This window comes from Marmota flaviventris, chromosome 15 (assembly GCF_047511675.1).
Source record: "Marmota flaviventris isolate mMarFla1 chromosome 15, mMarFla1.hap1, whole genome shotgun sequence".
Lineage (NCBI taxonomy): Eukaryota > Metazoa > Chordata > Mammalia > Rodentia > Sciuridae > Marmota > Marmota flaviventris.
Genome location: NC_092512.1, coordinates 60,083,187 through 60,110,632, shown reverse-complemented (window position 1 = coordinate 60,110,632; position 27,446 = coordinate 60,083,187). Strand labels below are relative to the sequence as shown.

At 38.0% G+C, this 27,446-nt stretch overlaps 1 protein-coding gene and 1 pseudogene across 4 annotated transcripts in view; both read left to right on the top strand.

Moving 5' to 3' along the window:
• Positions 1-27,446, top strand: part of Kcnb2 (potassium voltage-gated channel subfamily B member 2) — a 393,959-nt gene that overhangs the window by 59,800 nt on the left and 306,713 nt on the right. The window lies entirely within an intron of this gene.
• Positions 15,009-15,896, top strand: LOC114103139 (ADP-ribosylation factor-like protein 6 pseudogene; annotated as a pseudogene).

Genomic DNA, 27,446 nt, shown 5'->3' with positions numbered 1-27,446 from the left:
TCGAATAACCACAAAAGAGCACAAAGATTCCCAGCACATAGAAATGATTTGAGAAGATGGAAGTGTTTTTATTACCCTGATGTGATCATTTTGTAGTGATTATCATAATATACCCAATAAAGATGTACAAATATTATACCATGATGAAAAAATAAAGTAAAAAAAAAAGAAATCCTTGAAGATAGCTTCAGAATTTCAAGAAATTTCATTCTATTTGTAACTTACATTTTACCTACTTTCAAAAATGATTTTGTTCTTTATATAAAGGTTAGGAAGTAGTTCAAAATATAGCTATATTAAAAGCAACATGAAGTATTATATCTTATTTTCTACATAGAGACTAAAAAAGAGACCATCTGCCATTTCTATTGGTATAAAGTGTGTCTACTGTTGTCATTTTCCAAATGTCATATACGTGATATAGAAATGTATTCCCTGAATTAATGTGTGGTTTACCCCTAAGGATTTTCTGTTGATGTTACTGCCTCAACTGTCAACCCTAACAATACAGGAGAACTTTGATATGGCCAACTTCCTTCCATTTCATTGCCCTAAGCTGATACATTTTCTTTTTTTTACCAGTGATAATATCAAGCCACTACCTAAAGAAATGCAAAAGTCTAGACTCTGTAGTTTTTGGGTTTTGAGTATTTGTTGTTGTTTTCATTTAAAGCATCAAAATGTCATCAGCAAACCATTAGAAAGTTTTATGAAAGTTTTGTAAAAACAAAAAAATGTAGCTATGCACTGAAATGTCTTTGGCCAAGCAGTTGAAATTGGCTTTGCAGTCTTGTTTCAAATTTATCCCAATTTCTGTTAAACCTAGCAGTGAGGTAGAATATTTTCTTCATCAAATCATTTTTAAAAGAAGAATTAACTCTATTGGGGAGATGAGTAGAATTCAGGCCTTATGATGTAGATAATATTTTTTGTTCTGACCCCATATGGGAATATGAAGTTGTCATGGATCCACAGTTTTGGAATTCATTCTTAACTTTGTCAACCAACGGTTCCAACCCAAGAATGCTTTTTAAAAAAAGAAAAAAAAATGATATGTAATAGTCACAATGAATCTTATATTTTGGTCTTAAAATTATGTTACTATCAGTAAAGAAAAGATATGAGCAAATTTATTAATTAGGCTTTATGTGTTTCAGTTAGCAAATTAAGAGCTTTTCACTTAATGTTGTCTTAATCATTATTTTAACTCTCAATAAAAGTTGACATACTTGAATTTCATCATTTGTGTCAATTATGCTGGATTTACATTTGCTAGCTGAAATTATCCTTAATCAGCACCCCCCCCCCAAAAAAAATAGTTACATTGTTAATATGTATTCCAGTGGAAAATGTGGGAAATACTGCCGCAGTCTGGCTGGGCACAAAATCACGAGCCACTCAAGCAGGAACAAAGTTTATTTTTTGAAACTGCCGCCAATGTCCGGTACCGCCCGGGAAGATTTTTTCCCCCCACGCGGCCTCCTCTCCGACCGCCGAGCGAGCTCCTCCTCCGGAACTCCCTCCTACTGTACTTCCCCAACCAATGGGAACTCTCCAGGAGTCCCGTAGCCGGCCTAGGTGAACAGCAGGAGTCCAATATCCATATGAATGCAAATCTTAACATAATCATATCATCTCAATGGCTAGCTGGCGTCACCTTTCAACCAAAAATGCCATGCATCATATACTTGGCTCTTAGCATCTCCCCCCTTCTGTTTAAGTAACAAGCAATCTGGCTAGGGACCGTGCCTGTTAGGTTTGTCCAATTCAACATATGGTTCTTACCCATCATCGGAAAACTGACTTTTAGGCGTCAGCCTCCTGTCTTAGGTTGATACCACTGCAATTGGATCATACCCGTCACTGACTACCGGTCCAGCATATAGCCATACTTGTGGATAGGCCTATGTACCAGTGGGGGGGTGAGGTTCTTTGCCTCACCTCTGTTGGCCCCCAAAATTGGCCTTGGTGCTGGTGGGGGGATGAGGTTCTTTACCTCACCTCTGTTGGCCCCCAAAATTAGACCATCACTAGTAGAAGGGAGGAGGATACAGAAATGTCATGACACCAAGTCAATTAACGGCTCCTAGGAAAAATTACATCACTGGTGACACATCAGCAAAGATACGCTAGCACTACCATAATTCGCTGCATCAACAAATAGATCACAAAGCATACAAGTGATACATAGTCCAGGCAAGTTCTGTAAGCAGTTCAAAGTAGAGGAATCTATCAATATGTCCATATCCTCCCAAAATAAAGCATACAAGTGATACATAGTCCAGGCAAGTTCTGTAAGCAGTTCAAAGCAGAGGAATCTATCAATATGTCCATATCCTTCCAAAATAAATCGACTCATTGATTGAGCATTACTTGTTGAGTTATAAATCATTGATGTATCAGCTTACACGGTTTGTTGTGATAACTCTCAAAGAAGTTGTAGTTTGGTTTTATCTTTGTCTTCACCGGCACTGGGATGAAAATAGGAATTTTGACAATGATGCTAAAAAAAAAATATGTAACATTTCAACAGGTACTAAGAAAACAATATTTAGAACAATTTACATTATCCTGAACAGAATTATTAAATATAATGAAAAGGAAAGGTGAAAGTAAACAAACAGATTTGTTAACCTTCTATTTGTTCATATATTAGAACAATCCTCAACAGCTGTTTACCCAAATTAAATTAAACTATTAAAATCACGTGAATAATAAAAAAAAAAAATTTTTTTTTTTTTTTTTTTTTTGGATCCATGTGCATGAGCGCCCCTCATATGTGAAATATGGACATACGCACATACAGACATACAACACAAAACAGAAGTGTGCACACGTAACATATAACACATAAGACAATAGCAAAGGCCTTGTAGCTTTACCTAGGTGAAATCTCCATTGCAATGTTCAAAAACTCCACAGTCAAAAAAACTGATCAGAAAAAACATTAACCTAGGTCTGTATGAGCTCAAAAATAAAATAGAACTTTATGATGTGGGAAAAAGCAATAATAAAATAGATATTGAAAAAAACATCCTGGTTAATCACTGTCACAGATGTAAGAATAGCCAAGCTGGAGATCTGGATATCAGCTGTTATGGATTTGAGTGGAATCATCTTCCTTTTGTTCTGTAGGAGCTGTTTTAGTTAGTCTTTCTGGAATCCAAATCGGCTGCTGTTCTTCCTGTGGAAAAACACAAACAGAGCCCCGACTCCAGACTATCACTGGGTCAGGACCTTTCCATTGTCCTGTTAGAATATCTTTCCAAAGTACCTTAGGCTTATGTACATTTTTTGGATACAAATGTCTTTCCGCAGCACTAAGCCCTGATGAATCCAAATTTAAAAAGTTTAGAGTAAAAAGGGTTATTTTAAGTTTATCTTTGGGGGATATATACCCCTTTCCAATTCCCTCCTTTTGTTTTAATAAGTACATTTTAATAGTTTGATGAGCTCTTTCAACTATGCCTTGTCCTTGTGGATTGTATGGAATTCCTGTTATGTGAGTAATGCCAAATGATGAGCAAAATTGTTTAAAAGAGGTGGACGTATAACCAGGACCATTATCGGTTTTTAACTGTTTTGGAACGCCCACAGTGGCAAAATTTTGTAAGCAATGAGCTATAACATCTTTAGTTTTTTCTCCAGCATGAAGGGAGCCCATCAGAAATCCGGAAGAAGTATCAACTGTAACATGTAAATATTTTAATTTTCCAAATTCTGGCAAGTGTGTGACGTCCATCTGCCAAATATGGTTAGGTATCAGTCCTCTAGGATTGACTCCAAGATTAACTTGTGGTAAAAATGTCACACAATTTTGACATTGTTTTATTATATGTCGGGCTTGTTCTTTAGTTATTTTAAAACGCTTTTGTAAAGTATTAGCATTGACATGGAACCTTTTATGAAAATTTATAGCTTCTTCTATTGTGGAGAAAATATGTATGTCATGTGTAGTTTTATCTGCTAACTCATTGCCCAAACTAAGGGCTCCAGGCAATCCTGTATGTGCCCTGATATGTCCTATAAAGAATGGATCTTTTCTGTCCCAGATTAGACTTTGTATAGTAGAAAACAAAGAGAAAACAGTAGAAGAAGGGGAAATCCTACCAGCATCTTCAAGGGATACTATAGCATTAACTACATACTGACTATCAGAAAATAAATTAAATACAGAATTTTTAAACATCATAAAAGCTTGTAATACTGCATTAAGCTCTACCTTTTGAGCTGATTGTTTGGGTACTAAAAATGTAAAAGTTTGATCAGGGGTAACTACTGCTGCTGTACCATTATTTGACCCATCAGTGAATATATTTGGAGCATTCATGATAGGGGTTTTTTTTGTCATCTTTGGAAAAACTACAGGATGTTTAGACCAAAAAGACAACAAAGGATTAGACGGTAAGTGATTATCAAATGAAACATTAGATTTACACATGATTATTGCCCAAGTATTTAACTCATTAGCTAACTCATCAATTTGATCTATAGTATATGGAGTAATAATTTTATTGGGAGAAATCCCAAACACTCCCTTGGCTGCTTTTATTCCTTTGAGTATTAATTGTCCTACAGCCTCAGGATACCTAGTAAGAATAGTATTAGGAGAATAAGATAAATGTATCCACAATAATGGACCTTCTTGCCAGAATACTCCTGTAGGTATATTTTTTGTTGGCAGTACAATAAATAATAAAGGCAAACTTATATCAATTCTATCCAAATGCATATTTTCCATATATGTTTCAATGATTTTTAATGCCTTTCTTGCTTCAGGCGTCAACATGCGGGGTGAATTTGGATCTGATGGACCTTTTAGAATATCAAATAAAGGTCCCAACTCTCCTGTTGGTATGCCTAGATAAGGCCTTATCCAATTTATGTCTCCTAATAACTTTTGAAAGTCGTTAAGTGATTTGAGTTGATCTACTCGTATTTGAATTTTGGGTGGACGGACCATGGTTGAGGATAATAAAACCCCTAAATAATTAATTGGAAGATTTAATTGTACTTTATCTATTGCTATCTCTAGATTATAATTTTTTAATAAATTTGTAAGTGTGGCATAACATTCTAGCAATGTGTTTTTATCTTTATGTGCCAATAACACATCATCCATATAGTGAAATATTTGTAGTTCAGGATTTTGATTTCTAAGTGGCTGGATTGCTTTGTTAACATAAATTTGACACATAGTTGGACTATTAGCCATCCCTTGAGGGAGTACTTTCCATTCATATCTCTGATCAGGACCTTCATGATTTAGTGCAGGGATAGTAAATGCAAAATGTGGACTATCCTCGGGATGAATTGGAATTGAAAAAAAACAATCTTTAATATCTATAGCTAAAACATACCAGGTTTTTGGTAAAGCAGACAATTGGGGAATCCCTGATTGAGCAGGTCCCATAATAACCATCTCATTATTAATGGCTCTTAAATCTTGCAATAATCTCCATTTACCAGATTTCTTTTTAATGACAAAAATGGGAGTATTATGGGGAGATACGGAAGGTTGTATATGTCCCTCCGCTAATTGTTGTTTGACCAGGTCATGGGCTATTTGTATCTTTTCTTTAGTCAGGGGCCACTGAGGAACCCACACTGGTCTTTCTGATTTCCAAGTAATTTTGATTGTCTCAGTGGCCCTTTCTGAAAACCCAATCCATGTCTATTTGTTTCTTGATTTATTTGAATTGGTGCTGTCATACCTTGTTCTTGTTCTCTTAATCTTTCTTCTTTCCTAAAGCCTTGTCTAGCCCTAGTAGTGGGCGCATTAGGATTGATGTTATTTGTTAATGTCAAACCTAATTGATCTAGGACATCTCGTCCCCATAAATTTATAGGAAGATGATCCAATACATAGGGCTGTATAGTTCCTTCACATCCTTCAGGATCCTTCCAATCTAATACCATTGCACTTCTATGGGGATTAGTTGCCACTCCTAGGCCTCGAAGCGTTTGAGTGGCTTGTTGTAATGGCCAGTGTTTTGGCCATTCTTGACGAGATATTATGCTAAGGTCTGCACCTGTATCAAGTAGCCCATTAAAGTCATGTCCTTGAATATTTAGTTTTAGCATTGGGCGAGAATCTAGATTTAAAGACAGCATAGCCCAATCTACACCTGTGGAGCCTAATCCCCTGGAACCTCTTTCTACAGTACGACTGGAAAATTTATCATGTAGGCTGGGTATTATTAATAACTGTGCTATTCTATCTCCTGGTAAAATTACTGATATACCTCTTGGAGAACTAGCTATAATTTTTATTTCACCTTCATAATCGGGATCAATTACCCCAGGACTTATCATAAGTCCTTTTAGTGTTGAAGAACTGCGTCCCAATAATAAGCCTACTGTTCCTTGGGGAAGAGGTCCTTTTACTCCTGTGGGAATGATTTGAACTCCCATCTCTGGAGTTAGTACTGCTCTGGCAGAGGCGCAGATGTCCAACCCTGCGCTCCCTCTAGTTTGTCTGATGAGGGATTTAATGGATAATGCGTCCTGGGCACTACCTTGATGGTGTTGCTGGGTTCCTCCACTGCCCCGTATATTTGTGGTTTTGGGCCCCGGAGCATTGGGCCCTCCAGTCCGTTTTTTGGCAATGGAGCCTGATGCCTTTCTCCACGATATCGTGGGTAAACACTTGGTCCTTGTCTGTTTTTTGATAACGGAATACCTTCTATGGTGGTTTGAGAATGGCATTCATTAGCCCAATGTTTCCCTCTACGGCATCGTGGGCAAATACCCGGTATTCTATTCCTTTGATACCTAGCCTTGTTAAACCCTCCTCCTATGGGGCAACTCCTTTTAAAATGTCCTGTTTGATCACAATTATAGCATGTTTTTGGCCTGGCATCTAAAGCCTGTTGTACTGCTGCTAAGACTTGCCCTTGTTCATTAATGTCTCTACATAATTTAATATATGTGTTTAAATCTTCATGTTTCCATGGTCTGATGACCTCTCTGCAGCAACGATTTGCTTGGTCATAAGCCAGTTGTTTTATAAATGGCATTGCCTGTTCTGTATCTCCAAATACTCTAGATGCTGTCTGAATAAGCCTATCTACAAATTCAGCGTAAGGTTCATTAGCTCCTTGTATTACCTTAGATAATTGTCCTTGTAAATCTCCATGCCCCTGTAAAGTTTTCCATGCCCTAACTGCGTCTGCAGCAATTTGTGCGTATACGCCAGGATCATATTCAATTTGTTGCCGTTGACCCTCATAAGGTCCTTTTCCTAATAACATCTCTAGATTTCTTTGAGGGTAACCGGCTGTTGCATTTCGCCTAGCTGTCTCCATGCAAAATTCCTCATTGGCAACCTTCCATAACAAATATTGTCCTCCATTTAGCACAGATCGACACATGTTAGCCCAATCTGCTGGCGTCATGTCTAAGTTGGTAATGGATTCGACCATGCTCACAGTGAAGGGTGCTTGCGGCCCGTAGGTTGTTACAGCCTCTTTTAATTGCTTCACTGTTTTGAAATCTAAAGCACGGTGAATTCGTTGCCCTCCTGCCTGCTCAAGTACAGGGCATGCTAATCTTTGGGGTCCTGCCTCAGGATTCCGTCCATCAACTATGGGAGTTGAGGGCCGCTCAGCTGTAGATGGAGCTGTTGGTTGAATTACGCCCTCTGGTGATAGAACGGGGTTAGTAGCAGCCTCCTGTTGTAATTCCCCGCCTGATGGTTGTTTTTCCTCTAAGCTTTCTTTCTTCAAATCTTCCTCTGTCTGACTAGCTTGAGAGACCTTCTCTTTCGCTTGACCTAACATGTTTTCTACCATAGTCTGGACTTCTAACAATTTACTTAACAGTCTTTCGGTTTGTTTTTTACTAGTTTCTAATCTACTATACAGGTAACGCAACCCAATAAGATAGCATAAAACAAAACCGAAACAGAATGAAACAAAAACCGAACAAAGAATAGTTGTATCAATTTTCTCTTTCTCAGGGCCGAACAACTTCAAACCTTGAGCCAACCAATTTTCCCAGTTTGCCTGAGAAAATTCTAGGGATAGGCAGCTTGAAACAAAAACAAGATAAATCAAAACGAGAACACATTGTTTTTTGAAATGGTCACCCATTTTGTTGCCTTCCCTCAGGGGCGAGCAATTTTACTCACCTCCAAACTTCAGGCGTTCCCCGTGCGGGCCACCAGTTGCCGCAGTCTGGCTGGGCACAAAATCACGAGCCACTCAAGCAGGAACAAAGTTTATTTTTTGAAACTGCCGCCAATGTCCGGTACCGCCCGGGAAGATTTTTTCCCCCCACGCGGCCTCCTCTCCGACCGCCGAGCGAGCTCCTCCTCCGGAACTCCCTCCTACTGTACTTCCCCAACCAATGGGAACTCTCCAGGAGTCCCGTAGCCGGCCTAGGTGAACAGCAGGAGTCCAATATCCATATGAATGCAAATCTTAACATAATCATATCATCTCAATGGCTAGCTGGCGTCACCTTTCAACCAAAAATGCCATGCATCATATACTTGGCTCTTAGCAAAATACCATCATCATTAGTCTTCTATTGGTTAGAATTTTGCTTCTTGTCACTTAAAGGGGAGAATTGTGAACCTTCTGAGTTTAGAAAAGGAGACAAAATTGGAGGCAAAGAGCTTTCACCAAGGAATACCATAGGAAGTTCCAGTTAGTGGTAACACATATGTGACAAACTAAGCTTACAGATTGAGACTCTAACCCCTTTTGTGTAGAGTTGATGATTCAATCTTGCCTTGGTTTCTGAATAGGGATTTGACTTATTATAACTTGATTGATTACATCCACTGTTAAGTGTTCATAGGGCAAAGAAAATCACGGGTAGATTGTACATTTTGGATTATTTTTAATTTCTGTCAGTCATCAATATTTGTTTGCTTAAGCCTTAGAACACTTCTGGTATGAAACACTCAGTAAATTCAGGCAAGATGAGTCATCACTGTTACTAGGAATATATATCTGTTGTCCTAACAGGTAACTCTTAAACTCTCAAAATAGAAACTGATGTGATTTCTTTGACCTGAATGGCTTGAAATGCCAATTCAGGACAGGACACTCTAATACAAAAACAATCTGTTGAGAGTATCACCCAAACAACAATTTAATAAGTCTAAATGGTATTGGCAGGCAATTGATAAAGACAAGAAGTCATAAACTGAAGCTCCACAGAGATGCACAGATTCACACATATCTTTGAACTTGCTTAAATCCTCAGAATGCAACTCAAGTTTGGTCAACAATCAAGTAGCTGAAGGCTTATTGTTCTCCACACATGGCTCTATTTCTGTTCACTGTGGCAGGACAGTGGAGGCGGAGAGAGGTGGCAGCCTTGGGAAAGCTTTATCATTCCTGAAAAGCAAAGTGTTCTGTTTAGCTTAGAAGCTTGGTTCTTGGTACTAATAACTGATATTAGGCAGCTCCAGCCATTTTAAAAACTATTCAGGGAGATGTTCCCAGAATATCAGAATCCGTCACCGAGTAGTCTGTCAGGAATATACCACGCTAAATTTGGGGAAGAACCCTCAATTTCATCTTTCCTTTTCCCCTTCCTTTGTGTTACATAAAACAATAAGTAGAATTTTCCCACAGATATCCTCTACTGAATCATGACTTGAATTTTTACCAGCCTATTGAATTTTAATCAAAGGAGGACTGTGCATTTTAGATTATTTTAATTTCTATTACACTTATATGCTAAGCTTTACAAAAATTTCTGTATGAGAGATTAAGTTTTGGGTGGGGTCCAGTTATCTTTTGCAAAAAAAACCCAAATAAAGTGGCTTCAGCATTAACCATTTTACTATGACTCACAATTTTGTGGCTTGGGAATTCAAACAGGGCATAGCTTGGCAATTCTTCATTTGATCCTCAACTGAGGCCAGCTGGTGTATTTCAGCTGGTAGTTGGGTGGTCTTTGCTCAGAAGCCTGACACTTTCATGGGAGTATCTGGGAGGCTGGGCTAATACAGGCTCCTCCACGTGATTTCTTCAGCCAGATAGCTGGATTTCTTATATGACTGCTCATAATTTCTAGTAAAAGCCTTAGAAGAGGGCTTTTACTAGAAATTATGAGCCGCAAAGCTTCTGGTGCTCCAAGAAGTCCCAGGACATGCCTGAGCCCACCAAGAACCAAGGAAAGGAGGCATCTAGATAGAGGGTGCATCAGAAAATTCAAGGTCACCTTTAATCTGCCATGGATGGGCCAGTCAACTTAGTTTCCTCTGAAGTTGAGTACTCAAAAGCCAACATGCTAGTCATTGAACATGAAATCATATCTCCTATAAATCCAATGTACATTCTATCCTTCCCTTACTCCCTACAGCCAATTGAATTATCATGGTGAGTTTTACCTCTCAAATGGAGCCCCTAAGAATCTCCTACATAGCCTCCTAACTGATATTCCTGTCTCTTTTGCATCCTCTCCACTGTGGCCAAAATCATTATGCTAAAGCGCATGTATGATTGTATCACGTATCATGAATGACTCTTAAGTGATCTATAAAGCAAAGTTCTAATGCATTAGGTGCCACTTAAGACCTTCTATTATTAGGTCCCAGTCTTCTTTTTAAACATAGCATCCACAATTCCCTTTCCAACTCTTTCCCATTCCTCTGTCACCTTCCATGTTCCAGTACGCTCTGGCCATACCATTTCCCCAATGCCTTTGTTTGACTATATACCTAAACAGTTCTCTTTTCCATGCATATTATCCTACTGTCCATTGTCTGCCTAATAAAAATGAAAGTCCCATTTCTCTCTCAAGGTTCCATTCAAATATTATCTGCCCTGTACTCTTGTAACAATATATTTTACTGCCAGTGCAAGAGCACATCACCATTTTGCAGATATTCATTTACTATGTGTCAGAGAAGCACCAAAACACCTGTGGTCAGGAGTACAAAACATAAGCCAGGCTGCCGCAGTCCAGTTTCACAACTTCATAGTTGGGTTGATTAGCAAAGTTTATGTCTTGGAACCTTATTAAAAACATAGCCATTGCAGATGTCATTAGTTAAGTTAAAATGAGGTCATATTGGAGTGGGGTGAGCCCCTAATCCAATATGACTGGTGTCCTTATAAGGAAGAGATGCAGAAGCAGACATGCCCAAGGGAACATATTGTGAAAAGAGCTGGAGGACACCATGTGACAGGTGGAGGGAGAGATTGGAGGGATGTGTCTGTAAGGCAAATGCCAAGGATCGTGGCAACACTAAAATCTAGGAGAAAGACCCAGAATAGTCTCTCCTCTAGAGCCTCAAGATGTTGACATCTTGATTTTGCATCTCCAACCTCCAGAAATGTGAGGAGAATACATCTGGTTAGTTAAACCATTAAATTTATGGTATTTTGTTATGGCAGCCCTAGGAAACCAAGGCCCAGCTGGATGACCTTGAGCAAATTACTAATACTCTCTTTGCTTCAGTTTTCTTCTCATTTGTAAAATGAACATAACAATCAACCCTGCTTTGAGGAGTTTTTGTGTGAATTAAATGATTCAGAAACTATACACCATCTGCATACAATAAATTCTCCAGTCTATTTGCTATCACTAATGCTTATGTGTGTCCTTCACTAGGTATATATCATGTCCTCTTTGTTTTTAATGTCTTTTTAAAAGCAGTTTGACATAACTTATAAAATCAAAAATCCTGAGTTCAAGTTCAGGATGTGGTATTTAAGAGCCACTGTGTAATCCTGAGCAAATTACTTAGCTTTGAACCTCGATCTCCTTCTCTGCAGAATGATCAAATAATACATACTCTACAGCAGTGGAATTAATATGTGTCTAACACAAAGTAGCTACTCAAATAATGAAAGCTGTATTCTTTTCCCCATAAACACTGAGTAAAGAGCCATGAACATACTAATTGCTCAAAAAATGCTTTCTGATTGAATGTATAAATCAATCCCTTCGTACCTATTTAAATTAACATTTTTTGGCAATTAATTCTATGTCTTTCCTGATGTCATTTTGAGGTTTTGAATTTTGTATCTTTTCACTTAGACTCCAAAGGTCATCCAGAGCCTGGATTAGAATGCCAAGTAGAAGCACATGATCTTTAAAAAATGTGTCTTTCATTATTTTATGAACTATCCATCAATCATACTTTCTCCTGTGTTTTGTGAAGGAGGAGAAAATGATTTTAACATTCTTGACAAGCTTTCCATGACTGCATCTTGATGCCAAGTTGGTTTTCTCTTGTTCTCATAACTTTATCAGCAGTCTTGCTTGGAATATTTTATTTTGTTCCTGTTGTGCTGTCATTTTTGAGACAGCCAATCAACCTAAGTGAGGCTTACCATGGTGTGCACCACTCAGATATGCAAGAAGAAAGTATTTGTAGCGCAGGGCTAGGAGATGAAGTTAATTAATAGAAGTAGGCTGTAAAAAAGTCACTTGGGGGAAATGTCAGGAAGAAATGCAACGCCCCATCACACTGCTTCTGTGCTCGTTACCAAGTCTGACACAGCACAGCTGGGAGGTGGCATTAACAATGGTGCCAGTGAGGCTGTCCTGCTCCTTGGCAGCTGGTTAGTGTCTCACCTACACTGGGAGCCCCACAGAAGACCTCATTAGGGGTTTTGTGGTATTGGCAGCTTTTGATTTTGTTCTTTGGGCCCATTTGTGTCATTACTTAACCAGTCTGAGACTTGAAGAGTTCTAATTATGGGGAAAACCACTGCATGGTCTTGAAGGAGTCTCTTAGGAGAAAAAGGGAGCAGGATTTCAAGAGAACCATGTGATCTTATTAAGACAACTTTGTAAGGCATTACTAAAGAAAGGGAAAATCTTTCAATAGCTAGATGTATATATACAAAAACAGGGACCAATTTAAGTGGAGTATTTGTAAATATTGTGAAAACTGCTTCAAGAAGATTCTGGAGCTGGGCATAGTAGTGCACTCCTGTAATCCCAGCTATTCAGGAAGGTGAGGCAGGAGGATCACAAGTTCAAGACCAGCCTGAGCAACACAGTGAGACCCTCTCTCAAAATTTATAAAAGGACTGGGGGTTTAACTCAGTGGGAGAGCACATCTGGGTTCAACCCCCAGTACTAAAAAAAAATGGAAAAGGAAAATGAGATGATTTTGAGCAACTCTTTGATATACACTCCAAATGATTTAGCTTCAAATGAATCTTTTCCCAATTTCAACTTTGTCTCTGTCAAAATACATGATAAAATCAAGAAGCTAATAATGGCAGGAGGTCATAAAATTAAAGGCAAGATGATAATTGAGTGGAATTTATTTTTATAGGAATTATAAAATTCATACTTTTTAGACTAACTTTTTCAATAGAAACTATAAAAATATAATATCCTACCCTTAATATCTTGAAAACAAGAGGAATGTTACCCTAATAGTTAGGAAAAAAAAGACAAAGGGCAGAACAAACCAAAGTAATGCTAAAGAAATGCCAATTTTAATAACAGTCTCCTTTTCAAATTGGCAAAGATTGCAAGGGTTGCAATAAGACTTCATGTTGGTGAGTATGCAGTGGGATAGGATCCTTTGACAAAGTCAAATTGGCATCATTTTTTGAAAAAAAAGTTTAGCAACATATTTCTATCCTTTTCCCAGTAGTTTTATTTCTAGGAGTTGGTCTTAAGGAGTAGTAAGAAATACATTCAATATTAAGTCTAGATAAGTTTTCATAGAATTATTATAATTCTAGAAAAAATTATAAGGGAAAGACTCGAAAGTAGTGACATATATATATCCATGAAATCCTGTACACTTTTGATGAATGTTTAATAATACATGAACATACTTGTGACCTCTGTAAAAGAAAATATAGAATGATAGATAGGATATTATAGTATTGCAGAAAGTCTGCAATATCTTAAAATCAAAGTGTAAATAATTATCTCTCGATAGCCAGATAATGTTGATTTGTGAAATTATTATTATTGTCATACTAATTGTTCACTATTATTTTACAAACAGAAACAAACGAGACATTATTTTTCATCCTAAAGGCACTTAGCAAGATATCCTCAATTCCACAGCCCCTGTTTTTTGGCCCCTTAGGAGGTTGTGGGCTGGCTGATCAGTTGGGCTAGCTTGTAATTTGCATGAAGTTCTGGTAAGTCATGGAGAAGAGATCACAAATGGACTATCAGGGCTGATCCCCATGGAGAAGAAACCCCAACAAATAGAAATAAAGATGTGCACCACATAACTGCTATAACCCAAGAGGACCAGATGATGAAATAACCCTTCCAAGGGGGAGCAGAAGTTGAGGTGGAAGAGTATATCTGAGATGAGTCTGGGTTCTAGGTGCCAAGACATCATTGCTGGGGATGATTGCCTATCTCGAGGTAGATGGTGAAGAAAGGCTGAGACTTGGATTCTGGAGAGGACCAGTGTTGGGGACTGATGTTGGGGTCATGTGGCCAAAGTATGCACATTTGAGAGGTAGAGAGACCTGGGCAAAACCAGTTATAGAGTAATAGACTACTATGTGTTGATGGAGGAGGGAGGCCGAAGAGCTGGGTACCTGTCTCGACCACAAACTGGCATTTGCTGAGTCTTTTATGAGTTACATCCAACACAGTGAGGGGGGCAGTGGTGGTGCTAAGAGGGTGACAAAGGTCAAAGGCAACCAGAGGCTTAGCAGCCTTCAGTGTGGAGAGAAGGATGGAGTTGAGAAACAGAGATGGGGGCCAATGGAGATGCACATGAGGAGCAGAGGGAAGGAAGGGGTGGGCCTCTTAAATTAGAAAGGACCATCTCCATAAGAAGGTTTGCAGGCACTCCAAGGACCCCTTGTTTCAAAATGTAGTTATTTGGAGGATAAAAATGGACTGCTGGGGCGCGCCAAGGCACCTGCTCAGCCCCTGATGCTCTTGCTGAGGCTGAAGCTGCCAGTTTCCCCAACTAGTAGAGGCGGCTTTGCCCAAGACAAGGGATCTTTCCGATGAAGTCCTAGAGAGGAAGGCTGAGGCACTTCCATACCAGATTTCCTTCTCAGAAGCTGATACTAGCGAGTGCATTCATTCCGGTTCCTCACAAGCTCCTGGGCCCTCCAGACCAGCCTCAAGATCAGCCACTTTGTATATATTGGAATAACAGTATGGGATTGCTAGACCGACTTTCAGGTTTGCTTGGCCTGAAGAAGAAAGAGGTTCATGTTTTGTGCCTTGGGCTGGATAACAGTGGCAAAACAACAATCATTAACAAACTTAAACCTTCAAATGCTCAATCTCAAGATATAGTTCCAACAATAGGATTCAACATAGAGAAATTAAAATCATGCCGATATTAAACACCGTCGAATTCCAATCTTATTCTTTGCAAACAAAATGGATCTTAGAGATGCAGTGACATCTGTAAAAGTGTCTCAGTTGCTGTGTTTAGAGAGCATCAAAGATAAACCATGGCATATTTGTGCTAGTGATGCCATAAAAGGAGAAGGATTGCAAGAAGGTATAGACTGGCTTCAAGATCAGATCCAGTCTGTGAAGACATGAAAATATAGGATCTAGAAACCTCAACAATTTTGAATCCAAGGAATATATTTAATATAAACTGAGTACGTTAAAATCTTTTAAAGGTGTGTGTGCATCCCGGAATACTTTATAATATTCTGTTTGCATTAATGGACTTTGAAGAGCTTTTTAAGACCATAGGAATTTCAGGTATGCTAATCTGGCTATTTGTTACATAAAAACTAAATCTTTCCTCAAAAGGAATCCCTAGAATTATCAACTTTTTGGTAAAGGTCTACATTTTATTGTAATCAGAATATTTGAAAGAGTTATGAGCCATCTCAATATCCCATCATGATTTATGATCTTTAATGTATTTTATTTTTGTCTTTTTAAATATGTAGTTTATGGTATGATTTTTTAGTATGAATTGTGCTTTTGAAAATAGCTTTAAATATTTATAAAGGACCATGGATAATTAATATATATTAATTTTTTAGTATGTGTCACTATCAATAAAACAAAAAAGGCAGTTTACCAAAAAAAAAAAAAATGGACTGCTGGAACTTGGGCAATTTATCTGTTGGAAGCTGAACTAGAGAATTTAATTGTGTTATAATTACAGTTACTGGTTCCTCACTGCTGCATTTCCAGGCTGGCATGCCCTGACAAATGCAAAAATATTGAAATAATATGAAGAATAATGGGTATAAAACACTGAAGTGTCTCTGTCTAGCAGTAATACAATAAGCAAGAAAATATATTTAGATATTATGATCTTTTTAGAAAACGGTCAAGTTGGTTTTTATAAACTTAAGATATACCTGTAGAAAATTTGTCTTCCTTGGTCTCTGAATATTTTATCATTTTCACATTGGATAATTGGTCTTAGCAAAAAAAAAAAAAGTTTATTTACTGTAAAATAGAGAAGGTCCATATTTGCACTTCATTTGGGAATCCAATAACTTTGAAGAGAAATATGAACAATATAAGTAAAATTTAATTTGTCCTACATGTTGAACCTTACATATTTATAAAATGAAAAATATAAAATATAAGGATTTAGCCTGGGTCAGTAAATAAAATTCAGGAATTCATTCACTCATCATTAATAAAAAAAAAGCATTTATTGAGCATCAGCTGCAAGTCAAGCGCTGGTCAAACAGCATTTCAGTATGAACCAAGCAGACAAAATTCTACCTAATGGAGCTTACGTTCTCATGGGGGAAAGATAAGTGATCTGAACATTTTTCAGATAGTGATGAGCTATTCGGGGATTGTAGAATAGAGCGATGTGATAGAGACTTCTGGGTGTCTACCTTAGGTCATAAGTTGAAGGAAGCCCCTTGGAGAAGGAGCCTGCCATGTGCACAAAGATGAGCAAGGTATTCCCAGAAGATGGAGTGAGTGGCTGGGATAGGAAGGTGAGAGTGATCAGAGAGATGATCAGGGGCTAGAGCAGCAGTATGGGCCAGGTTTGGATTGCTGTGGGTAGACAGTGGAGGGGCTAAGCAGAGGTATGATGTGATCAGATTTATATTTAAAAAAAAAACCCACTCTGGCTACTATGTAGAAAGTGGGCTCCAGGGTGGCAAGAGGGAAAGCAGAGAGGATGTTGGGCAGCTATTGAAATAGGCACGTGGAAGTTGCTGAGAGGGTAGAGCAACATGAAGTGGAGAGGTCAAGGATGTAAGTTAAAGATGGCCTGCAACCTGGCAGATAGAGACAAAAAGAGAAGAAAGGTGGCCTGGGGATACCACCAACATTGAGAGGCTGTGTAGAATGAAAACAGCCATCAAAGGACACTGATAAAGAATGAAAATCAGAGTGTAATCTCTCAGAGATGAGAAATGAAAGTGTTTTTAAAAGGAAGGGATGAGACCAAAGTTGGGGGGCCAGATGTAGGCCACCAATATGCAGACTAGCCAGAAATCAAGAGCCAACTCCTTAACTTCCCAACTTGGTCCAACACAGTTATCATTAGAGATGTCAATCATCCAAATATTGTTAAAGAATGGTTCCAAAGAGGAGCAAGATGTACAGACAAGTGCTTTTACTCAACAACTCAATGATTTAATGCAATTATGAGTAATAAGTAATTTTCTACGATGGAGGCATAATTTTAAGCAAGAGTAATATGATGGGAAGTGGGGAAATTGTTTAATGGAGGATTAGAATGGAAAGAAATCTGAGAGATTGTGGTATAACTTCCCCCTTTGTTTTATGAGGAAACAGACCCAGAGCATTAGCAAGAATGTGTTCAGTGTCAGATAGTAGTTAATGAAAGATTTAAAGCTAGAAACTTGGTCCATGATTCTTTGCTAAAGTATGCTTTTAACACACATGCACCCATATGCACAATCACAAGTGCATGTTCACATGTGATCACATAGCATTCGGTGACAATTATTTGCTTTCAAAAATGACTTAAAGGAGTACTGCTGAAACACAAACTCTTCTGGAGCATTTTAAAATGCTCATTTGATTTATAAACATTTAGTTAATATTCCTTTTCTAAGAAGTTCCTTCATGAAGTGAGTTGCATTTACCATCTAAGAGGGAAAAAAAATTCTTTGTCTTTCTGAATCAAAAATGTTAGAATAATAGATCTTTGCATTTGGGTTTGTAATTTTCCTTTATTTTTTTCATTAGGAACAAGGGTTTATGGTACAATAAATATTAGTATTTTCTACTGCCCTCTTATTTGTGCTTGAACATAAACTAGAGCAGACACAGATAAAATCAGATTTGGAATGTACTGCAGAATCTGGCATCAGGCAAAAAGACCAAGAAAGAAATATTTAATATTTTATGCAATAATGTCAATTAGGATCAATTTAGTATGATTTTATTTGCAGTTCTTGGAATATCTGCAAAATGTTTTAGTCCACTGAGCATTATGCTCAAGTGTGCATTTATCTAGATTATTTTTCATTATGGCCCCTAATTGAATAAAGCACTATCATCTGGATATCTTCAGTGCTGCCCCATAGTGCAGCTCCAGGGCACCATTCCCACTGAGCTCTGGGACCCAGGAGCTGCTCTTCATATGAAACAAGTCCACAGCTGTCCCTGGAATTGTACAAGGTGTAGCCCAGGATATCTTCTTTTTATTATGGAAAGGATTCTAAAATTGCTTTTTCTTGCCCCTAGTAAAGTACAATAATCTAATAATATTTGAAAAGAATTTGGTGACTTTTTTTTGACCAGTGATGGGACAAAACAACAGGGAAAAATCCACACATCAATGAACAGAAAAGGATTAGCACTGAAAATCTAGGAGAGAAGAGAAAAGATAACAACTCTCAAAGCACTTCAAATCACATCTCTTGAAAAGTAGATGTTGTACTGAAATATAATCCCCTTGACATCCGGGGTTTGCCCTTCTAGTCTTCCTGCTTAAATCAGTGGGATTTCTTTCTTTGACTGATGCACATACAAACTGGACTCTTAAGCTGTGAGGGAAAAAGTTTAAAACAGAATCTAGACTTTTAGCCCCCTTCATCTACAATGGTACCATGATTTAGTTCGGAACTTCTTTTGTGTGTTCACCAAAGGCTATTTTTTAAAGCCCAGGTTTGCAATTAGTCTCTTTCTGAAATTTTCAAGACAAATCACACCTAACAAAAGGTTAATAACATGATCTCTTATTATGTGTGCAGTAAAAATAATATTAAAAATACTCTCAACCAATAACTAGATAGTGCTTGTTATATGAAAGGCACTGTTCTAAGTACTTTAGAAGTATATTAACTCACTAATCCTTACAACCAATCCTATGAGATAGGGTCTATTATTAACCTCATTTAAAAATGTGGGTGGAGAATTAAGATATCATTAAACTAAAAAACGGGATCATTCTAAAGCGAAATCAAAGAAAACCAACCGTTAAGATTGAGTGAGTTTAGAAGACAAGTAGTTCACATGACATACAGGATTTGAGTAATTAACCACATGTACAAATAAGGCAGGCAGCTTATCTCACGGAAGAGTTAGCAGGGTGACTCGGGCCAACAAATCCCGTGAGACCAGATTTGTAAGAAAAATGATTTTTTTCTACAGTCAGTAATGATCCTGGAAGCCTAAGTTTGGATTGAAGGGCCACCTTCAGAATAAGGCCTTCATCACTAATAAATAGCACTAATACTGATTAACAATGGTTACACTCAAACAAGGAATCAAGGCATGTGTATTGCGATTACTCTAAATTCCTGAATTCTGAAATCCTGTAGGGAGTAAGGAGCACTAAAAAAAAAAGGGGGGGGGGTGTTTTAAGTCTTAAAAGCAAGACATTTCAATTCACAGAATATTATCAATATTTTCTTACAGATTCCTGACAAGTATGCACACAGATGTTTTTAAAATAGCATTGCCAAAGTTAATTAGTATTCCAAAATGAATGGGCAGTGTCTTTCACAAAAGGTATGTTTTATAAAAATATCATAAACAAGTCTCTTACATGTGGAGGGGTCACCTGGTTGCCCAGGCTCTCCTGGGATGAAGTTGGGCTCACTGCTTTTAAGCTTGCCACTCTTGAGGTTTTGTGACCCTGGCAGATTAAAGTTCCATAACTGCATCTGCTACCACCCCCCTTGCTATTTTAACCACATGTGGTGTTAATATTGTGCAATATTGACTTTGAATGGTCTCTATATTTTGTGATGAGAAATTATCTTATGAGTACCTGTGGTCTGTTTGGGAACAGTGATGGAAACAGACATGATGTGTTTAGCAGCTGACTTTGCTGCTTGCTCCATAGCACACTGTGCTCCATGCAATGCACTGTGGAAAGCACACCTTCTGCTTCCATGCAGCTTCCAAATTGCACCACAAAAAGGCCATGGCATCGTTCTTCAATTGCACCTTTTTGCTTTTTTTATTTATAATATACAAAGCAATAGTTCACTTGAGTTGGGCTTAAAATCCTAAATTGTCCACTTGCCGCCTGATCTTGAGAAATCCATTCATTTTTTAGATCCTCCCTTTCCTCATTTGCAAATGAAGTCAATAGAATTGTGATGAGGATACAATGGTGAGTACTAATCAATTAATATTTACACCTGAAATGTGTTTAGAATGTCTCTAAATGTTAGCTATTATTTAAATTAGAAAAATAATGCCAGGTTACTTATTATTCTGTTCAAATTAAATAGTGTTTATAAACCTTAAAAACACTATGCAAATGTCAGGTCATAGCAAATAGAGTGTCGTATGCAATGTCATTTTGAGTGTTTGACTTAAAACTCATAATTAATAAATTCTGCGACTTCTCAGCTCATAGCCGTGTAACAACATTAAGCATGAACATTTAAATCTGCTGTCCCATTCCACCTTAATTCACTAAAATATAAATTATTTATTCTTCTGACATTGAGGGAGTCAACAATGCTGGATTCTCCGTGAAGATTGACACTCAACCTACCCACAAGTGGCTAAAAATTTACCCACAATTGGCTAAAATACTCAAACTTTGATAAACTAAATATAAGCAACTTGATCTTTGAAAACACAAGGAAATAAAACCTAGCTAAAGACTTACTGGTGAATTTCTGGAATCAGATTATCACTTCCAGTTCTTTGTCATTCATACTGATGCCATTTTTTTTCTCTGTTTTCTTCTTCCCTTAAATTTTCCACCTCTTTTAAGCCAATTACATCATGGAAGATGTTTGGGGATTTAGAAATTCTTGCCCCAGAAAAACTGGTTGTAGTTCAAGTCTTCGTAGTAAAGCTCCAGGCTGTGAAGCAGTGTCAGGAACTTAGACATCAGGGTCAAAGTCTACAACAAGATAAATAGAAAGAGCTGCCTTGGGCTTTGTGGAGTAGAATGGGCTTCTGAATGCTACTGAGTGAAATAATTGATTCTTTCTGAGGCAAAATATGATTTTAGCCCTTAGAACTCCTAAGGGTGCTCAATTTTAACTTGCTAAGAATGAATTTTTAATATAAAGTGCAGCATGAGAAAATAACCTAGAATGTTCTTTTCAGTAGATTTCAGTTAGATTCTCTGCATTTTAACACCTTTTTTGGAAAATTAAACATGATGGCATTGTTAGAAGACATGATCTCCTGTTGAAATAACATCTCTATCAAGTTAACACTATCCTCCCGCCCCCCCACACATACACACACACACACACACACACACACACGTGCATATGAGCTCTCAAATAACTGTTGTAGAATAAAAGAAAACAAGATAACAGTGGATAACAAACTGTTTCACAGTTATATATGGACTAATTTATTTCTGCCTCACAGTATCATTATAGTGTTTTCCACACTATGGCCAGAGAAAATGAATCCAAATTTAGAAAGATAAATTGAAAATAAAATGAAAACAGTAGATTTTGAATAAGCAATTATCTTCCACCTGAATTCAGTCATAACAAGCAAAAAAAAAAGGCAGGGGGTTATCATATTTGGCTTGTACTGGTCCTTAGGGATGCTAGTACTATGCTTAAGATAACTATACATTTATAGTCCTTAAAAAAAGGTATTGTAAATACCTCTCATACTGTTATCCAACATACGTTGAGGTAATCGAGGCAATGAGTGAAAGTTTTTGTTATGTAGTTGTAAAAAATATTTCTAATCAGTTCCATGTTTCTGCACCATTTGACTTAGAAGGGGAAAAAACACATAAAAGTAAAATCCAGGACAGCAGAATAAAATAGACACTAGTATTGCTGGATGTATATATATGACTGTATAACCAATGTGATTCTGCAACCTGTACACTCAGAAAAATGAGAAATTATACCCCATTTGATTCAAATGTATGATATGTCAAGATCATTGTACTGTCATGTGTAACTAATTAAAAAAAAGTAAAATCCCTCTTACATGGAATCAGTGTTTTGCTATATATTAAGGTTTGATAGCCTGTAGCATGCACCCAACTAGTGGTACATGATCCTTCAATGTAAGCTGTGCTCTCAGTGGTAAACTTCAACCCAGGGACATCTGATAATAGTATTCACACCTGTCACATGGTCGCATTCTAAACACTTGATGTGATTCAGCGGTACACTTGTTAGTTTCTGTCAGTTGGTACATTGAACATTCAATTAGCAGAAGTTCCTTTCCTCTGCTGGAAATTCAGAAGGGTCTGCATTTAAAATTCATCACCAGAATGAAGTATAGTGGATGAGTGAATTTCTCAAGCTCTTGCAGTTTTTCATATTGGGTCTTATCCGTTCTCAATATGCAGAGATTATGGGTTTAAACTCCCACACTGCAGCTGAGATAATAATGACACCAACTCAAAGCATAAATGTGGACGATCTAATTTAGTCAGGTGGCAGTGGATTCTCCTGGAGAAATGCTGCCTGTCTTCCTGCTAGGAAGGATAGGAGGAAAGTAGCTAGTCACACATCGATGCAAACTAGTTTTGCTCTTGTTAAGTGGGTAATGTACAATCTGTGTGGAACAGCTCTTGTTTCTGATAACATCACACATCTCTTCTACCAGCACTGTTTATTGAGTAAAAATAGGTTTAGTTAGCTATTGATTAAGTGCCAAATAAGAAGAAAATACCCTTTACTTTTAAATACATATATTTAAGTATATATTGACTTTTAAATATATATATTGACTTTTAAATTTCTTTATGTTAAGTCCAACCATTGAAGGATTTATTGTTGTTCTGCAGGGTCAATGCATGAGGATAAGTGTAGGGTCACATAGGTCTTGGGGTCAAACTCTTAACTTTGCCCCAGTCGTCCTGAGAATATAAACAAGATTTTGACTTGGAAACTCAATTTCTTCTGTTGCTACATGAGTACTCCCCACCTGACTGTATGGTTATTCTAATTAAATGAGATTAATGTACAGTATGGGGCCCAGAGTGGAAGCCAGCCCCTGATTGTCTTGATTAGCTGAGATCTCTGCCCTTGCTCCGCAAGCTGGAGTGTGGATTTTAGGAAGGAGGCCTTCCCCTGTATGACTTTTTAAAGAGAATTGCTTTAGGGTACTTAAAATATGCCATGGTGTGACTAGATTCTCAGTCTTTGACTCCCTTCTGTAGGCTTCCTCCTGCCTCAAAACATCTTTGATTTCTTCCACAATTTCCTGTCCCTACTCCATGCTCACAGAAGCATTCAGAAGACACCCAGAGAGACCCCAGAACTTACTGATGCCCACAGTGGCACATTTGACCTAGATGATACTGATGCTCACAGTGGCACATTTGACCTAGATGATTTAATGCTAGAAGTACTTGTGAAGGATCAGAAGTATTAAAGAAACAAGGGTCATGTAGTACCACTGAGAGGGTCCAGATGACAGATGTGGTCAGGGAAGTCACAGCAGCCTGCTGCTATGAGCCAGGCCTCTTTCCACACAGCACCAACTGCCTGACCTGTCCCTTGGATGGCAAGTTTGCTGCAGGTGGGGAAGGAAGGCCAGGGAACAGGAGCTCCTCAGAATGAAACCCAGCCCCCAGGCTGCATTCTACTAATCACCTGCAGGGGGCGCATCATTCCCCCCCCCCCCCCCCTTAGAATTTCAGCTCTCTTGTCTGTAAAGGGAAACCCACAGGATTTAGTCATTCTGCCTCCCTCACCTGGTGGTTGTTGAGAATGGAACAAGATGTTTGTGAAAGTACTTGGGGATCTATGATCTTATCTAATTCCTTTAATTGACTTTGAAAACATGCATTGAAGGGCTCACTATGGAGCATAAAATTCAACACTTAGGATGTTGGTTTGAAATGCAGATTTCATAACCTCATCCCATGAGTTTCTGGTTTTCTTAGTCTATGATTGAGCCTGAAACCTGTGTTTTAACAAACATACAGTTGACTGTTTGAATAGAGGTGAACCTTGACCAAAATATTATTGGGCTGGGGATGTGGCTTAAGCAGTAGCGCGCTCTCCTGGCATGCATGCGGCCCCGGGTTTGATCCTCAGCACCACATACAAACAAAGATGTTGTGTCTACCGAAAACTAAAAAATAAATATTAAAATTCTCTCTCTCTCTCTTTAAAAAAAAATATTATTCTGTCCCATAAGATACCAGACCATGCTTTGAAGAATTATTGAGGAAATAATATATATTGTAGACTTTAAACTTTAAACCTGTAAAGTACCCAAAATTTTGTAAAGTTTTTAAAAAGTTTAATAAGGTAAAAAAAAATGAAAAGACGACACTCTAAACCTGCAAATTGACTTGGCTTTGCCAAATGAGGACACAGTTTTTAGAGTAAGTGAATGAAATGAGTGGATGAAGGAAGAAACTCAGATAAGCAGATTTATTCTCAGTAGAGTACATAAGCTCACAGCTACAAGAATCATAATTTGCTGTGATAAGTTTATAAAGTTGGTGAACAAAATGCAACTTAAGCTTAAACCACACAAAATCTAACTTTATTTAAATTAACACTTTTTCTCAGTGGACCATCATGTTGCTTTTTCTAAAATTGTAAATTAAAGGGTTCCTTTTGAATTAATTTAGGCATTTTGTTGAAATTAGGTAGAGGGTCCTTATTGTCATCTATTTCTTGCCCATTGACTCTTCTATTTAGAATGGCTATAAAATTAGATCTAGGGCAATAAGAAGAGCTGTGGTTTAAAAATTAATATGGATTTTGGTTTTGTAAGTGGTCAGTGCAAGCTAATAACAAAACAGTGCCATATTTTTAATCCTCATAAGTGTTAAGTGTCATTTGCACAAGGCTTTTTGTTTCCTCCAATATTAATGGAATTTATTTTAGCCACCAAAGTCAGGCATATTTCAGTAAGTATTTCTCAGTGTGAAACCCTCTAGCTCCTGAACTTTTTTTTTTTTTTTTTTTTTTGGTCATTTCAGGTCTCAGTTGCAAATAGTGGGCTGAATTCATCATAGATTATCCCACTTTAAAGAACTCCTCCTTACCCTATCACATTTCATTTTATTTTCATAACATGCAGCAGTGTTTTTCTATCTATTTATTTGTTTACCGTCTTCCTAGAATGTGAGGTTTATGAGAGCAAAGACTTGTGGCTATCTAAGTTACTGTTCTTTCTAGTTCCTGAAGCTATACCTGGTGCACAACAAGCAAATTAATAAATATTTGCTGAAGGTATTTATAGAGAGAGTTGATAATAATGGGCGATGTTTCCTCAGGGCTCTGCATTTGACTATCCTTTGCCTATCACTGAAATCTGACAGAGGAGGTTTGGAGGAGTTAAAGAAATCTCCAAGCTCCTACAACTTCCTGAACTAAATGGTTTTCACAGTTCCTCTTTCTCCTTGAGTTCTGCGACTTCACGCGTTGGGCCAGGTTTCTGCTTAATGTGATTGATGCAGGCCAATTCTAAGTAGCCAGTGAAACAGTGGCTCAATAATTAAGACTCTATTGTAAAAATGTCCACTAATCAAGAGGAGCCAAGGTTCATTGTCCCTTTTTGCATTTCTGTGACTCTGGTCTGTATTAAATATACTGATTGCTGCACCACACTCAATAGGTGAGAGTCAAGTGGAGATGTCAGGTCATGGATGCTGACCCGCTGTTCAAAGATGTGAGTTCTAGTCTCTCTGGGGCTGGATGGAATGAACAGTACAATTTGGGATCCACAGCCCTGCCTTCCTAAAATGCTGTTCCCGCCTTTTTTTCTAGATCCTATTCTTGCTCTCTTCCTCTTCCATCTGGAACACACACCACTGAATGCATACCTTTGTTTTGAAATCAGGAATAAGGCTGTTTTCTTCTGAAATACTGTTCAGACGCCAGGGAGACACTGTCATCTTGGAAAGGGCGAGGGGCTGGAGCAGTGTTATGCTGTTAGACTCCCTGCTTGTCACTTGATCCATTGGTCATTTGGTCATTGAAAGAGCTTTATGATAAGGTCTGATTGGGCAGGCAGAGGAAAGGTTTGGAAAAGTTGGGAATCCAAGTGAGAGCTGCAGAATTGGTCTAATAGGATACAGGTTACAGGAAGAAGACAACACAAGGACACCAACTATCTAAGGAAATGGAGAAAAGGAAAGGAAAGGGCACAGACCACCTCCTCCAGCCTCACAGATGCTCTCAGAAGGGATGCTGTTTGTCTTGCTTGCCCAGGTTGCATACTTTCTCCTCACTGCTAAACTCTCCATCTAGTGGTTTTCCCGGGCACTGAATTCTTCCCCACCCCTCAAAAATAAATAAACAACCAATTAAAAATAGAGCGATTTTTGGCAAGTGCTGTCTACAGCTTATTTTAGAAAACACACACCATAATATTATCTAAGCAGCATCTCAGGCTCTTTAGCAAGGGATATAAATATGTGGCAGAACAACTTCAGGGCTCCCAGTCTCGAACATCAGCAATGACATTTGGAGCCTTTCATTATGCAGTTGCTGGTGCGGTGCAACCTCCCACTCACCTTGGTACCTACACACGCTGCTGTTTCTCATAAAAGTCCCTCCTGTGCTGCATCTGGATGATGAGGAAGCTGAAAATACCTGCTGAGATGGTAGGGTAGCCAGGATGGCAGTGTAGACTGATGGTCCCTCATAATCCTTGGGAGCTGCACAATGTGTGTTTAAAAAAATGATCCCAAAGAACTAATCATCCCATATGATTCAGATTTCTATGGGACCTAGAAACAGAGAAGTAGATCCAAGATCAAAACCAAATAGTTCACCCAGATCATTTCAGTCCCCTTAGAATCAGGGAAACCCTTATTTTTTCTTTGCTACTTAGTTCATCCTAAATACTAGCTTAAAATTAAGAATGTTGTAATCCCAGCAGTTTGGGAGGCTGAGGCAGGAGGATCGCAAATTAAAGCCAGCCTCAGCAACTTAGTGAGACTCTAAACTTATTGATACCCTGCCTCAAACCTAAAAAAAAAAAAAAAAAAAATAAGTAAAAAGGGCTGGAGATGTGGCTCAGTGGTTAAGAACCCCTGGGTTCAATCCCTGGTACCAAAAAAAAAAAAAAAAAATAGTGTTGCTGTGCTGTGGTGTTAGGTATCATTCTTTTTTTCTTTTTCTTTTGGAGAAACTAGCACAGTTTTAAAATTGAAATACATTCAGTTTATAAAGAGT